Source organism: Moschus berezovskii, chromosome 20 (assembly GCF_049115385.1).
Source record: "Moschus berezovskii isolate FMDL1 chromosome 20, NW_MosBer_1.0, whole genome shotgun sequence".
Taxonomy (NCBI): domain Eukaryota; kingdom Metazoa; phylum Chordata; class Mammalia; order Artiodactyla; family Moschidae; genus Moschus; species Moschus berezovskii.
Genome location: NC_142479.1, coordinates 64,186,054 through 64,201,822, shown reverse-complemented (window position 1 = coordinate 64,201,822; position 15,769 = coordinate 64,186,054). Strand labels below are relative to the sequence as shown.

Sequence of the window (15,769 nt, the reverse complement as noted above, 5' to 3'; positions counted from 1 at the left end):
TCAGGTCACGGTGTCATCTAATTGCTGAGATTACACAACCTAAAAGGCCTGAACTAGCCCCTGTCTCCAGCTCAGGTGATGAGGTAGAGGCACAGGAGGGCAACAGTCAGAAACCACGTGTGGTGGAGGCCACTGTGCATGAAGCTAGGCAGGGCAGTGCCTGACCTGGGACATGACGGGCGCCTGGAGCTCATCACACAAACATGAGCCCATGGCTGCCCGTGGCCGGAACTCCCAGCAGTGTGAGCCAGGTCCCCAGCCTGCAGAACAGCACCAGGGACACAGTAGGTGCTCAATAAATATCTACAGAGCGACTTTAAAGAAAAGTGTTGCTTTTTAATTCCCACCATCCTGGCCATGTGGGGCTCCTCCAGAAGTCCAGGACCAGGAAGAAAGCCAGCAAGGAACGCGGGAGCAGGACCAGGACTCTGTGGTCACAGAGAGAGCACAGGCACGAGTAAAATATGCATAAACACAGAGAGAACCACATTTATTTATATTTTAGGGTAGCAGGATGAAAGAGGGATTCTTTTCTTTCTGATGTTTGGTGTCATTCCGCTTTTTGACAGTAAGCAGAATGTCACAATAGGAAAAACAATGTAACAATAAGGGCTTTATCTCTCATGCAGGTACCCTAAAAGGGGGTGGGGATAAAGGAGCTCCATCCAGGCCAGGATGGAAACGGGGTAATAATAAGGCCGCTGAGACTGTAGGCCAGAGGGGCTGGGTTCCAGGTGTAGGGCTGTGATTCAGGATCTGCTAACCCTAACCCTAACCAGGAGGAGCAAATGGCTGGATAAAGAACAGGCACGAGGAAGGGGTAGTGAGCAGCCCATAGCTGCTGGAGCAAGCTCTTGCCGATCCAGCACAGGAAGGGGTGCGGTAGGGGTTGGGGGACAAAGTGAAAGGGAGGAAATAATAAAAAAACACAGCCCTTGGCAAAGGGGTGCATGGTAGTCTGTGTGCAATTAATGCCCAAGCACCCTCTCCTCTGAAATTCATCCCCGTCCTGCCCTGTGGGGCAGCCACGCCATAGACAAAGCTGGTTCTCGGAGGCAGGGACCAGAAAGCTTGGGTGTAAGGTAGGAGTGGTGGGGAGGAGGGCCACATCGTGCTTCACGCGGTTTTTTGTAGCCAGAAAGGACTCGTATTATTTTTCTCTTAAGAACACCATAGTACCAAAGTGGATTTTAGTGTCAATTAAAAAATAACATATAAAAACATGTTAAGTTAAAGAAACCAGTCATATGATTCCATTTAGATGAAAAAGCCAGAACCGGCAAATCTGAAGAAAGAGAAAGTGGATTCATGATTGCCAGGGGCTGGGGGTATAGAAGGATTGGAAGGTGACAGCTTAAGGGCACGGGGCTTTTTTTTGGTCGGAGGGGGAACAAAGTGTTTTAAAATAGACTGTGGTGGTGGTTGTACACCTCTGAATATACTCAAAACCACTGAATGGTTTAAATGAGTGTGTTGTATGGTGTGTGAATTTATCTCGTTAAAGCTATTATAAAAATTTTTTTTTGCATAGGTGAACCTAACTAATGCGAAAGCAGCAGGTTCCCCCTGCTGGTCTCGGTGACCGGCCTGCCTCCGTCTCCTTCCCTCACTACCTTAATCTCACTCTGCCCTCTGTCATGCAACCCCCAGGTGGGCCCCCGTTCTGCCATGCATTCTCCTTCCTCCCACCCTGGGCTTCTGTGTGCAGCCCACACGTCCTGCCCTCACACACACACATCTGACCTTCTCCTAGCCATCCATCCTCCAGGAAGGGGCACCAGGGCAGGGTGGCAGCACGCAGCAGCCCCCGGTCCTCACCCTGCTGAGCAGCGGTCACTCACCCTGGAATTCCTGACTTAGCCGACTCTGCCAACCACTAGTCAGTAGGCCCTTCAAGGCAGGGAAGGCTGGATTCACCGTCCCATGTCCCAGCCTCCCAGGGCCTGGACCACAGCAGCAAGTCATATAAAAGCCATTGGACGAACAGAAGGGCACCCAGTTCTCCCATCATTGACCTACGTTTTCTATTGTCAGGAATCTGTTTTATATGACTCAGTTTTAATTTGGCATTGTTTCAATAGGTTCTTCTCAGTTCAGTTCAGTCACTCAGTCGTGTCCAACTCTTTGCAACCCCATGGACTGCAGCATGCCAGACTTCCCTGTCCATCACCAACTCCCAGAGTTTACCCAAACTCATGTCCATTGAGTCGGTGATGCCATCCAACCATCTCATCCTCTATTAATATGTAAATATATAATCTGTAAACTTGTCATTCTTGAAGACAACACATTATTAACAGTTTGTTTAAATACTTCCCACTTTTTAGTGCAGATATAAGTATCCTTGTGCAAGGAAGACTGGGTATTTTAGCAATTTCTGTGCTCCATGTTTCCTGAAATGGGATTACAGGATCAATGGGCATTATCCATTTTATAATCCATTACGTACTGGCAAAACCCACTGTCTAAAGGATGCCGTGAGCAATGAGTGGTTGTATACAGTCCTATTGGGACTCAATATTTATATATTCTCAATTTACTTTTTTGCTAATATAAACAGGTGAATTATTTCAGGTCATTAAAAATCCTATATAGTTTAACCTTTAATTGTATAGCCTGACAAATTCCCACTGAGGGTGAAGTAGACATGCAAGTTTCTCGATGAAGTTATTGCTCCAGGATCCAGGAAGGGAGCCCACCTATTATGCCCAGCACTGTGGGGCAGCCAATCTCAGTTATGGCGTGGGGCGGGAAGGAGTAGGAATTAACTAAGGCCAAGATGGGGGGTTGCACCCCGGATGTCGTTGCTCAGTCGCGCAGTCACGTTTGACTCTTTGCGACCCCACGGACTGCAGCACACCAGGCTTCCCCGTCCTTCACCATCTCCTGGAGCTTGCTCAAACTCACGTCCATTGAGTTGACAAAATGCTCCTAAAAAGTATGTATGCCTCCAACGCTGGAAAATGGTGTTTGGGGGGCACTGGGCGCCCCAGAGGACTCACAATCTCCAGGTGTCTTTGCTCTCTGATGCCTGTTCTGAAAACTGCTCTGGCTACGGAAGCCTTTTGTAGTGAAGTCTCATTGAAGGCATCACCATGGCCCGAGTCCAAGAGTCTAAAGAGTCTCTTCCTCCTCAAAAGCATTCCTCAGTATCTACAAGTCCCTAGCTCCATCTCGAGACACAGAAACTCTCCCGCTGACACCAGGGCCAGGAGCTCCGTGGGGCCAGCCCCACTCTGTGGATTGAAAGTACCACATGTTGACACAAACCCCCAATGGGATGCTACTGGAGGTGGGCCTTTGGAAGCGGGGGTGAGTCAGCCATGAGGGTGGACGTTCATGATGAGATTAGTGCCCTTGGAAGAAAAGACCCAAGAGACAGTCTCTCTCTGCCTTGTGAGGACGTGGTGAGGCATCCTCGGCCAGAGAGTCTTCACCAGACACAGGAACTGCGAGCACCTGATCTCAGGCTTCCCAGAACTGCGAGACAGAATGTGGACAGGGGAGCCTGGCGGACTACAGTCCCTAGGGTTGCAGAGACTCGGACGCGACTGAGCACGCATGCATAACCCCATTTACAGGGACTCCACCCCGATTACCTGATCACATTCCAAAAGCTCTCACCTCCTAATACCATCACATCAGAGATTCTTTTAAACATTCGAACAACGGGAGATTGGAAACATTCAGTCTACAGCATATGGTTAAAAGACCAAAGTTCTACTCAGTGAGTTTCCGTCTTTCAAGTTCAGTGTCCCCATGAGCTGATCAAAGAACAGATCAAGGAGTCCATTGGTTCATTCAACAGAGTTGCTAAGCCCAAGCCCTGAGCGTCAGGCAAATGCCCAGATGCCAGGAATATGACCAGGGGTGGGACAGCTGCCTGTCCAAAGGGAGAGTGGAAGACTGGAAAACACACAAATGTAACTCAATGAAATGCAAAACTGATCAAAGTCAAACCTGTCCAGCATCCTGGTACCTTGCCTCCCATGGTCTCTGTGTCCTGAATCTCACCTCCCCTTCCTGCCCACAGTGCCATCAAAATGAGTTGCCAGACACCCCAAGAGGTCCTATGTTTTCGTCTCCTAGGGGGAGTAGGCTTTCTTCTGAGAGACAAAAGGCCAGAATTTCAGGACTACACTTGTGACCACCTCTTTGCTTTTCCCTTCTGGACCTCAGTTTCCCCACTGTTAAAACCAGAGTTGGGTTAAATGATCCCCAGACCCTTCTTCTGTGATGGGAAACTTCACTCTCCCTACAGAGAGTGGAACCCAGGATTCTGGAGAGTTCTGGAATAATGAAATCATTCCATTCCCCATTTGGGTAAGAAATGAGTTTGACAGAAGAGTACTGCCAAGAGTGATGTGCGGGCAGGTTTACCAACACACGGCAGACAAACCGCAGGTTAGAGCTGGTTTCCTAGAACCAATATTTACAAACAGTACCAGCGTTAACGTGGGCAAGCGGCTTTCTATGTGCCTAACACAGCCTCTCCCCCATCCACCCTGCTTGGTAGAGGCAGCTGAGCTCTGCTCCAGCCTTTCAGCAGTTTTAAGAGGAGAAACAACAGCAAGACAATGGCTTCTCTCTCCTGCCCAGCACGTCCACCCTGGGGGTCCATTGCAAAGCAGTGTTCTTGAGTATTCAGCAAGGTCCCCCTCCCTGGGATGTCAGCTTCAAGTGGTGAAAGCTGCTCCCTGCCAACAATGTGTGGAATGCTGGGTCCCAGACTGCTGCCTCCAGCAGGGCACCGAGTCTGGACTGAGCACAGGGCATTGCATCTGGAAGCAAACGCCTCGGCTGGAGAAGCAATTGTAAAAGCAGCCCTGCCCTGCCTCATGCCTTGAGAAGCAGAGAAGTCACCCCTCTTACAGACTCTCCCCAGGCCCCACATGCTCAGGACCTGCACAGTCACATAACTCAAAAACAAGGATTCCCATGTATAATTCACCATCAGACAAGTGCCCGCCATGGTGCTTAAAGAATGTTGTCTTCATAGCTTTCGCATGGAAAGGGCCCTCTGGCACCTCCCAACCTTGCCAGGTGCCCCTATAAGTCAGGGTTTCTCAACCTCAGCACCACTGACGGTGGGGCCGTCCAGGGCACAGTGTGGTATGGGGCAGTGTCCATGGTCTCCACCCTCTAGATGCCAGAGCACTGCCATTGCCCCTGGTTGACAAGGCCGCTGTAAATTAAAGGACCACAGGTATGTCAGGCAACGAGAATCTCTGATGCACTCCAGACCAGATGAGCCAGACGGCAAAGACCTCCACATCACCTAGGAGGCCCCTCTGCTGAGTTTACTTGGATTCACCAATGAGTTTCCCAACAAGGGAGAAAGCCCGTGATCCACATTTCCAGAAAATGATTTCTGTTCTTTCCATAGGGACTGTGCCCTGGCAATTTCGGTTTCATTTCTCACCACAGAGCTTTCTCTTACCCCCATTCCATCTCCAATAGGGGAGGACTACCTGCACCTCTGAAGCACTCTCTAATCATGTACAGGTAAATCAAATTGAAGTTTTCACGCTTGCCGGGATCTCAACGTCTTAAAGGCATTTGACTGGAATTCCTTGGGAAGTTTATTGTAATACCACTCATTACCATCTATTTTTCTAAGCTTGGAGTTTTGTAATAGAAATCTCTTTTCTTGTCTGAGTATATGTCCTGTGTATAAATTTCAAACCAAAAGGCATGGAAACTCATTTTTATTTAGAATTTTGACCAATCTCTTGAGATAACAACTGGCAAGATGCTGCGGATGTCACCCACCCAGTATGGAAACCACTAACATCCAGCCTGGTAGAAAAGCATAGGGAAAGCGGTCAGATTCACCAGGACAAGCCAACTGCTGTACACAGGTTTTCACATCACAACACCCCTCACAGTCAGCCCCAGCTCCCATGCAGAGCACAGGGCCCCACAGTTACCCTTCTCTCAGCCACAACCCAGAGACAAGAGCCAGGAAAGAAGGTTGCCCCCCAGTGCTCACCCACTTGCTGGGAAGTGACAGTCATCACTTCCACTCACAGTCCACGTGGGAGAACTAGTCACATGACTCCCAGGAATGTGAGGCCTGGGGAGTGGAGCCCTGGGTGGTCTCCTTCCAGCAACAGCTCCATTCCACAAGGGGAGCATAGCCCCACGGTGGTCAACCAGCTGCCTTAGTCAGCAGGCCACTGGACAGCACTCACATGGCTCATGAGGAAGACGGCTATGCCACTGAGCCAAGTGGCTTCCTTCCCAAAGCAGAGGTGACCCCAACAGTCATCCATACATTGTGTCACCTCTGTCATGGTCTTAAGCCCCAGGGAGTTAGGTGGGGTGCTACTCCCTCATCAACAGGCACTAACAGACAGTGATGGCAGGACAGCAGTCCACACGCCCAACCAAGGAGCAGCCCCCACCCCACTGCTGAAACAGGTCAAAAATTAGGAAGTGTCTGATCAGCAGAGTTCAGAACGGTCAGAGCAGAGGACCCTGGAATCGACAAATCAAAGGTAGGAGGGAGGTGGAAGTAGTTCTGTTCTGGCTAAACCACGTCCCAGTGGCTGGACATGAAACAGACACTGGTTCTCAGTTCTGTCACCCTGGTACATACAATTAAAGGGTCAGAGCACAGCTGAACCAGGGCTGTCTGTTCTCTGAAGAGGGCCCTGTGCAGACAGAGCCCACCTCCCATCTTCCAGTGACACCTGTGTTGGTTAGAGAACCAGGCACGTGAGAAAGTCTGGGACAAAACCACCATGTGATTCCAGCCCGGCCCCTCCTGCTCTGAGCATCAGTCCGCGAGGCTGAGGACTGCGAGGGGCTGGGACACAGAGGAGCTCACAGGTGGCTGACCCTCAGGACTCCCCCTGCCGCCACCATCGGCCAGTCCCAAGATCAAGTGTCACCATCCTGAGCCCACCCTCTCATCTCATCTCCTCTCCTGGCAGGATCACCACTCTCTGCGTTCCTCACTCTTATCTCTTTCTGTGTGCAGGACTAGCTCTCTGCACCAGGGACCCCAGGAACGCACACAAACTTCTGTCTGCCAGGATCATCCAGCCAGCTTGCTGGTAACTATGCTCTTCTTTTTCTTGTCTTTTTTTTTTTTTTTTAACCAATTGCCCTTCTGGGAGAGAGAAGAAAAGCCAGATCTTTCGGAAATACCATCCTGCCGTTGCATGTATAAAATCCATCAGCTCTGAAACCACAACGCTGGAAAAGGAGCTGGAGGGAGGGCGGCCCCACAGCTGCGCTGGGAGTTCTGTGCTGGGCACTGGTTTTGCTTGTTATCCTCTCCCCGCCTGCCTCCCTCTCCCTCTCCCTCCTAGCCCGGTCTCTCTCACATCTATTTTTGTGGTTGATCAGTGTGCCTCTGTTTCCCAACCGAGGGCTTACGTATGTGTATTTCTATACATTATTCCCTCCATAGAGGCTTCTGAGCCATGCAAATGGCACCTTATGCAAATCAAAGACTCCTCCATCTGTTTCCGATATTCCCCACTTCCCCTTAATAACCTGTTTTAGGGGCTGCGGTACATGCAGCAGATGATACAACTTTATTTTTGTAAACCCAGTTGGTCCTGGAGTGCTGGCAGCCACAATAATAGAAGAGTGCGCCTGTTAGTGCCTCTCAGTGAGTCTGCTGTCAGGCAGCACCTCATTAAAACTAGCCGGGAGGGGCTCCAAGGAGAAAGGGGGGGCACGGTGGGGTCCCAGCAGAGCAGCACACGGAATCCTGGCCTCTCCCTCTTTCTACTTGGTCCGTGTTTGCTGTGGGGCGAATCGTGTCCCTCCCCGCCCACCCACCAAAAGAAATGTTGAAATCCTAACCCCTGGTTCCTCTCAATGCGACCTTATTTGAAAACAGGGTCTTTGTAGATAGAATAAGATATAAGTTAAGATGAGGTCACAGGGGAGGAGAGCATTTAATCCAATATCACGGGTGTCCTTACAAGAAGCGAGGACAGAGGCAGGGAGATGGGCCTGTCACGACGGAGGCAGAGACTGGACTGATGCAGTTACAAGCTGAGAAACATCAAGGGCTATCGGCAGCCACCAGAAGCCCGGAGGGGCCAGGAAAGATTCTCCCCTAGAGGTTTCAAGGAAGCGGGTTCCTGCCCACACCGCCATATCACAGCCCTTCCAAGTGCCTCTCCTTCCCACCTGAGACTTCCAGGTGTTGCTGAAACTGAGGCAATGCTTATTTTCCCAGCCCACTGTGCCCCCAAAGCCCTGCTCAAAAACTCTCTGGCAGAATGAAGGCAGGAAGGCTAAGTAACTGCCCCCAGGTAACAGCAAGCAGGTGCAAATGGGGCAGAAAGACATCACTCAGAGTCGATTCCAAACTGTTTCTTTTCAGACCTCTTTTAGTGCCCAAAGGACACTCCTGACATCAAAAACCCACTTTCATCCCAATGAAGGGTACCTAGGATTCTATGCACTGATTTTTCAATTTCCTGTAAGTTGTTTCCAAAGACAAGTTAGGAGGGAAAAGATTATTACAGAGGCTTGTGCCCCACCCCACATAAATCACCTGGCTTACAGGTGAATTTGAGACCTTACAGTCAGGAAGCAAAGTCTAGACTTCCAGTAAGAGGTGAAGAGAGGCATTCAGGGAAACAAGCTGTCACTGAGAACCTGCATTTTTCAAACACCCAAGGAACCAGCTCTATGGCTCCCAGGAGAGAGGCAACTGAGGACCAGGAGTACCTAGAGGAATTCAGACAAAGAAGGGAGGGAGCGACACTCTGGTTGGGGCAGCTGGCCACCAGCAAGGTGCCCAGTACAGGAGCTGGCCAGTTCTGAAGTGCAGAGGGGAGTGCCTGTGAAAGTGGGGAGGGGGTCATGGGGGAGCTGGCCGCAGACCCAAGTAGCCGACTCAAGTCTGTGCAGAAGAGGGACCTTCTAAAGGAGGCAATGGGCTAGACCTACACACACGTCATGGGAGGCGATGCTGGGGAACTTAGCGGTGTCACCAGTCAAGGAAGCTCAGACTGAGCATGAAGGCATGAGGGAGAAAAGGAAGAAGAGCCTTTGACCCCCAAAGGGGAAAAGACGGACCCGACGTCTTCCAGGAGTCCCTGGACACTCTACAGCAGGTCAGTAAAACAAGGCCAGGGGACAAACACAGCTTTCCACCTGTTTTGTAAACAAAGCTATGGGAACATAGCCACATTCATTCATTTACATATTATCTAAAGTGGCTTTCACACTGATGGTCAAGTTAAGTTGTTGTGACAGAGACCTCCTGGCCCTAAAATACTAACTTCCTGGCCATTGACAGAGCTAGTTTACAGAGCCCTGCTCCAGAACATTTCAACTCTACAGGAGCTGGTTTGAACTTACACAAAGCATGGATGGGGGGACTTTTAAAGGGATGCAAAGAAGACAAGGAGTACAGCCCCCACGGAGAGGCGGACATGCCCACAGTGTTTTCCTCTTACCCACCTTGGGGGAAAAAACCTCAGTTCTGGCAAAGTGAGTGCAAGCCCCATGAACTCTGGAGAGGCCAAGCTAGGGTGAGGGCCCTACACTGGTACCTGGATGTAAAGCTGTGTTTTCAGAGAAGGGAACATGCCGGAAAGTTGTTCATAAGCATTTCTGATGTGATTCAGGACAGGAAGCCCAAACTAAGAATTTCAGAATAAAGACAAAAACCCACAGGGACAGAATATTTTTAAGACAAACATCAAACCTAGGGGAAAACTTTCACCTACAATTGATGGTCCAGCAGATTCAAAAGGGTGATGATGGTCCACACTCAGCCAGGGGGCCCTGCTTCAAGGGCTTTCTTGGCACTAGAGTTGGACAGCCCCATCCACTGAGCCTGCTGAGGTCCATTCTCTGAATCCCACACCATTCTCCTGCCCACACATGCTCCAGCACCCCCACCCCCTGCACTCCACTCATCGTGTGCAAGGGTCCATGCGCCCCAGGCCTCTGGCCCTCCTCCCTCTGGTCATACACACCTAGGAGGCCAGCAGCCCTTCCTGCCATGGAGAGCTGCGGTGAGACTTTGGGATGGTTGGCCGGGCGGGGGGGCAGGGTGACTTACTCAAAATGCCCATGTTCCTCATCCTCTCCCATCACTCTCAGTGCTTGGTGAATAAACACCCGCCGGCATTCATCCACCCAACACAGGGCATGTGTCCCGCTCCCCTCGAGTGTATGAGATGCATATGGGCCAGAACCATGCCGTCTCCATCTTCATGCCCCAGCCCATGCCCAGCCATTGCTCACCTGGAGCTCAGCTGACAGTATTTTATTCTGAGGTTGTGGTGAAATCCATCCACGAAGGTCAACACTAAGAGGCAAGCCAGCCCCGCGAGCCAGACCAGGAGAAACCAGGGTGGGTGGTGGGCTGTCCCCAGTTCCTTCACTCACTCCATCCTTGGGCACTGGCTTGTCTCGGCCCTGGGGCTTCAGAGACAATGGGCCTCTGTCCGAGCCCTCAGGGTGTCCACAGCAGGGCTGGGGGACCCTGATAAAACCCCTGTGGGTCCTCATTACAGAACCGTAAGGCGTGTGGAGTAAGGGTGCGTAGATGGTGGGCCTCTGGGAGTTCAGGGGTGGGGGCGACAGCTCCTCCAAGGCCACAAGCATCTCAAGAGGGTCTGTACTCAGCAGCGGACTCTAAGCAGCTTGGGGTTTGGTGGTGGATGTAGGGGGTGGCATTCTGGTGCCTGCTTGTGCCCCCTCAACCTCTCCTGGGGCGTCGCCCCTGCAGGGCTCCACCAGGCCGAGAACTTGGCTGGTTCTGGTGGTGAGGAAAATAGAACAGCAGGCTCCCGGCTGGGAGGTGCGGCACAGAGAAACATCAGTGTCGTTGCCAAGTGCCCAGATCTTACCTCTCAGTCCCCACACAGACTGTGCCTGCATTCAGGGGAGGGGGGCTCCAGCTGCAAGCCCACCCTTCCCTGTGGCCTCTGACCACTGCCCCGCCCTGGAGGCCCAGGTGGGATGAGGAGGCCACAGGGCTCAGGGGAGGGCGGCACAGGCCAGCAGGTGGGGCCCGTGAAGCTGGCAGCTGCCACGCTGCTCCAGCTTTAGCATCCTCGTCATCTAAGGCAGCTTCACTTTTAAGCAACCAGTGAAGGACAAGCACCCTGTAAATTTAGAACGCGTGATGGCTGGTAGCGTTTGGTATTCATCTGAGAGCACAAGTGGGGGGAGGAGACCGGCCGCACCATCGCATCCCAGCCCACAGAGAGGCTTGCAGAAGGGAACCGTCTTCCCCCGAAGGAAAAAGGTGGCAGACCCTCTGAGGCCGGGTCCCTGTCTCCACCTCAAGGGCTGCCCTCTTCACCTCTATTCCCACCAGCGCGGCTCCACTCAGGGCACCTCGGCCCCACCTCTGGGCCCCCTTCCCTTTCTCACATTTGGCTAAAAATAAAACCTCTTTTGGCAGCAAATACACCCAGTTTCCCCAGAACATAAGCTTCCTGGGAATCTAGAAAAGGGAACAGTTCTACCTCTTATGGAGCCCAGATGGATTCCTGAAAATTTGTGTCAAACCAATTTTTGTAAATCCAATCATGTTCGCAGTGATTCACCTCCATCTCTGAAACACTTCCCTCCTGACCAGCTGCTCACCTGACCAGCTTCCTCCACGCGCACAAACACGCTCACCAGCAATGGGCTCGAGCAAACACCAATTCAAGAGGGGGCTGCGGCCAGAGAGGGGCTTCGTGTGATCCGAATACTCACGGCCAGATTTTGCTGTGTCAGGGCTCAGGTTTCCAGGAAGCAGAGCAGGTGGCCCAGTGCCCTCTCTGATTTAGCCCTCATCTGATTTCTTTTAGGGAGGTCTCACCAGAACCACCATGACACCTCTCACCTCTTTCTCCAGGACCTCCCAAAGTGGTCCTCTGCATGATAGGTCTGTGTGAGAACTGCAAGGAGGAAGGAGGGGGAGAGGTGGGCCCAGTTTCCCTGTTGTAATGTCCCCCGTGTGCTAGCCCTAAAGGCAGGGTGGGGTGGTCTGCAGCAAAGCCAGGCTGGACCGTTCAGAGCCCTTGGGCAGCACAGATGGGTGAGGCAGGGGCCAGCATGAGCAGACCTGCAGTGGAGGAGGGTACCTCTCACCGCAGGACAGAAGCATCAAGGCTGCAGGCATGGAAGCCAATAATGGTTGCTGGTGCCCGAAGAAATGGAGACAAGTGGACAGGTCCAAGGTCCAAGGCCAGTGGACTGGGCAGTGGATGATATTTAGGAGGTCAGAAAAGAGGAAGATGACCTGGCCAGTGAGGGAGCCCCACGCCTTCAGAGTAGGGAGCCTCCCCTTGCTCCTGCCGCCGCTCCCCAGGACAGAGCAGCCAGGAATAATCCTGGGGTTCTGGCCTCTGCCTCGATGATGCTGGAGAGCCTGGCTGCTGCCCAGTCCAGGGGCAGGTACTGTTGAATCACCTGTGCACTAGACTCCCAGGTCACAAGCAAGATCACAGGGACCAGTCCCTGCTCCGTGACTCTCTTTCTTCAGGCGACTGTTAAAAACATATGTGCATGCATGCATGTGTGTTAAAGAATGAATGACTCCTGTTGAAACAGCCCTCATCAATCTGGAGCTGAACATCTGCTGACATGGAGAAGCTTCCCCAGTGGACTTCACCAGGTTATACCGGGGTGGGTGTGTCCCCAGTTGGACTATACCTTCCTTAAAGGTGAGAAAGAGGAGGCATATATGCTCAGTACCTGCCCTGTTTCAAGCCCCACACGAGGTCCTTGAACCTCGTATTTCATCTCATTTTCACAGCATCATCTTCATTTTGTAGGTTAAGGAGTCGATGAAGAGCTAGTTGGTGGGGTAGCTGGGGTTCGGCTTTCCCTACCATGCAGGCTCTGTCCTTTGCTTTTCTCATGGGACCACCCTGGGAATGGGACAGGCTGAGCTGTGCATCTTTCCCAGCTGCTGGCCGGTGCTGGGAGCTAAGCCCTCCTCCAGCACTGGGGGTGGGAGGTGTGGAGGGGACTGTTCAGGCTTCAGAAATCCAGCCACACCCCTGGACTTAGCCAGCCATACCACCAGCACAACCATTGGCTGGCATGGGTACAGTAGAGGACTAGAGGCCCATCAAGGAGGCTGGTGATAAACCCACCTATCAGGGTCACCGAGTCACTTCAGTACTAGGGAAAACCAGTGTCAGCTTTGCCCAGCCCAGAGTCCCAGGAGTGTGGGAGGGAAGCTTTTGGTGGGCCACCCGGGGCTGAGCATGGGAGCTGTCCAGCACAGGAGGAGCAACCTGGGCCCCTTGTGGTCAGAGAATCCAAACAGCCTTTGGCATGATCTGTGATCTTCTCCTTATTATAAAAGGAATACATATTCCTTGCAGAAAATTTAGAAACTACACTTATGCAAAAAGAAGAAAATTTAAAATAACCCACAATCCCACTACCCCGAAATAACTCCTGTTAACATTTTGAGCATAATACCCTCCCAGACTTTCCTATGCATAGAATATATATTTTTGGTACTAAGTGGGATCATACTGTACATTCCATTTTATAACTTTTTTTTTCCACTTAACTATGTCTCATACTAAATCACTAAGTATTCTTCCACAATATCATTTTTTAATGACTGAATTAGCCAAGGAATACTAAAAAGCTGGCTGAAGACAGGAAAGGAAGATTTTATAATACAGAATACCACAATTAAGCATTAAACAGGAAAATGCCCTTTGTCAACACATCACCTTTATGATTACAGAAAACTATTATTTATTAAAGCTTTTTCCTCTGTAGTCCAAATTCTACAATATTTTAAAAAACCAAACTTGATTTAAAGACATGACCCTCAAAAGAGAGCCCCCCTTCTCTGAGACCTTCTCTTACTGAAATGGATCAGTGAAGAAACAGCCAGATCTGCGCATCCAAAGATCTTCCAGGCTACCTAGGCATGATCTCTATAGTTCTGAGAAGCAAAAGAATAGAATCATTTAAAACCATAAGGGGTTGTATCCAGAGTTGTGTGTGTAGGTCTGTGTGTGTGTGTATAAAGGCAACAGTGGATATCTGAGAATCTGTTGATGGATAAATGACACTGGGGTGGGGATGTACATGTACAAAAGGTAATCAATTTTGAGCAACAGTGAAAAGGTTTTACTGCTGACCTTTATAACTAATACTGTGAATGTTTCTATACTTGATCTGAGCTGAAGGGGCAGGAGGCTCTCCTTGGCTAGTGGTATCTTCAGATATAAGTAATGTCATTGTTCTGAAGGACTGACTTAACTTCATCTCACTGCAGGTGTCTTGGAATGAATGCTTGTGTCCCCTCAAAATCCATATGTTGAAGCCCTCGTGCATGCGTGCTAAGTCGTTTCAGTCATGTCCAACTCTTTGTGACCCTATGGACTCTAGCCTCCAGACTCCTCTGTCCACGGGGTTCTCCAGGCAAGAATACTGGATTGGGATGCCGTGCCCTCCTCCAGGAGATCCTCACGACTCAGAAAGGTTGAACCTGTGTCTCCTGCGGCTCCTGCAGCTCCTGCACTGCAGGTGGATTCTTTACCACTGAGCCACTGGGGAAGCCCGTTGAAGCTCTCACCCTCAATGGAACAGTATTTGGAGGTGGAAGGTGATCAGGGTTAGGTGAAGCCTGAGGATTGGGCCTTTGTGACGGGATTAGTACCCTAATAGGAAGAGACATCAGAGCCCTCTCCCCACCATGTGAAGTCATCAAGAAAACAGCAGTCTGCAAGCAAGGAGAGGGCCCTCACTAGAACCTGACCTCACCACATCTTGATCGCAGACTTTGAGCCTCTAGAACTGTGAGAATTAAACTCCCTCTGCTTAAGCCACCCTGTTTGCACTATTCTGTCATGGCTGCAGAAGCAGGCTAAGACCTCAGGTAAGATGCCTAGAGTAGTTTGGGGATAGTAAGATTGCAGTCATCTGGACTTTGTCAAGCCATACCCCGAGAAGAGACCCAGAGGGGCCGCTATGGAGGTGGGAGTGAGGAACCTGAATCCCTCCTGAGTCCAAGGAGGGACTCCTAGGACTCGCAGCCACTCTGCCAGGAAGGAGGCATGTTCCTCAAATGGAACATGAGAGTTTGGGCTGGGGCCTGCTGTTTCATGGTGACAATAGATGAGGTGCAAAGAGCCTTGGTATGGCCCCCAGGGCTCCTCTTGGATGAGGCACAGGCAGAGCCCCTGGGGTCCCTCCCACTGTGGTCTCACTGGAGCCCCACGGGAGAGGGGTAAATGAATGGAGAACACGAGGGAGCTTATAGGGGTCAGAGCTGAGGCCAACTCCAAGAAGAGCAAAGGGGGCTTCCCCAGGGTCAGGAGAAATCCCGGGGCCAAACACACGGGATTCCCCTTCGGGGACCTGGGGTTGGGGCCTTGAGAGCAGCTCCACACAGACTCAGGCCCTCACCAGAGCAGGATGAGCAGGGTGCTGGAGGGGCTGAGAATCCCTTCCCCTCCCCACCCAGGTCCGGCCTCAGGATCCGCCAGCAGCTCTTCCTACCACTGGTCCCCCAGCTTGGTTGAAAACCCGAGGAGGAGATCGGCCTGGGGCAGAACCAAGGGTGACTGGCAGTAAGCTGTGCCAGCCTCAGAGCCACTGCGACCCAACAGCAGTGTCCTTGGGAGCACAGATTCGTGCTTGCAAAGCATCATGGATGCCAAGCAACTGCGGCTTCTAGTTTATTGCTTATCTTTCCTGTGCACTTTAGGGAAGTTCCTTTAGGGAAACACCAACCTGCCACGGGTGAAATAAAGATGGAGGATCTCTGCCCAGGTGGGAGCCACTTTAATAAGTGCCCCAGAGGCTG

The 15,769-nt window shown here is 51.4% G+C and overlaps 1 non-coding gene across 1 annotated transcript; it reads left to right on the top strand.

The window, feature by feature from the left end:
- Positions 1–13,828: 13,828 nt before the first annotated feature.
- LOC129544841 (small nucleolar RNA U2-19) lies at positions 13,829–13,906 on the top strand. The gene has a single exon (XR_008683585.1). It is a non-coding gene; the product is annotated as a small nucleolar RNA U2-19 (small nucleolar RNA).
- The last annotated feature ends 1,863 nt before the right edge of the window (positions 13,907–15,769 follow it).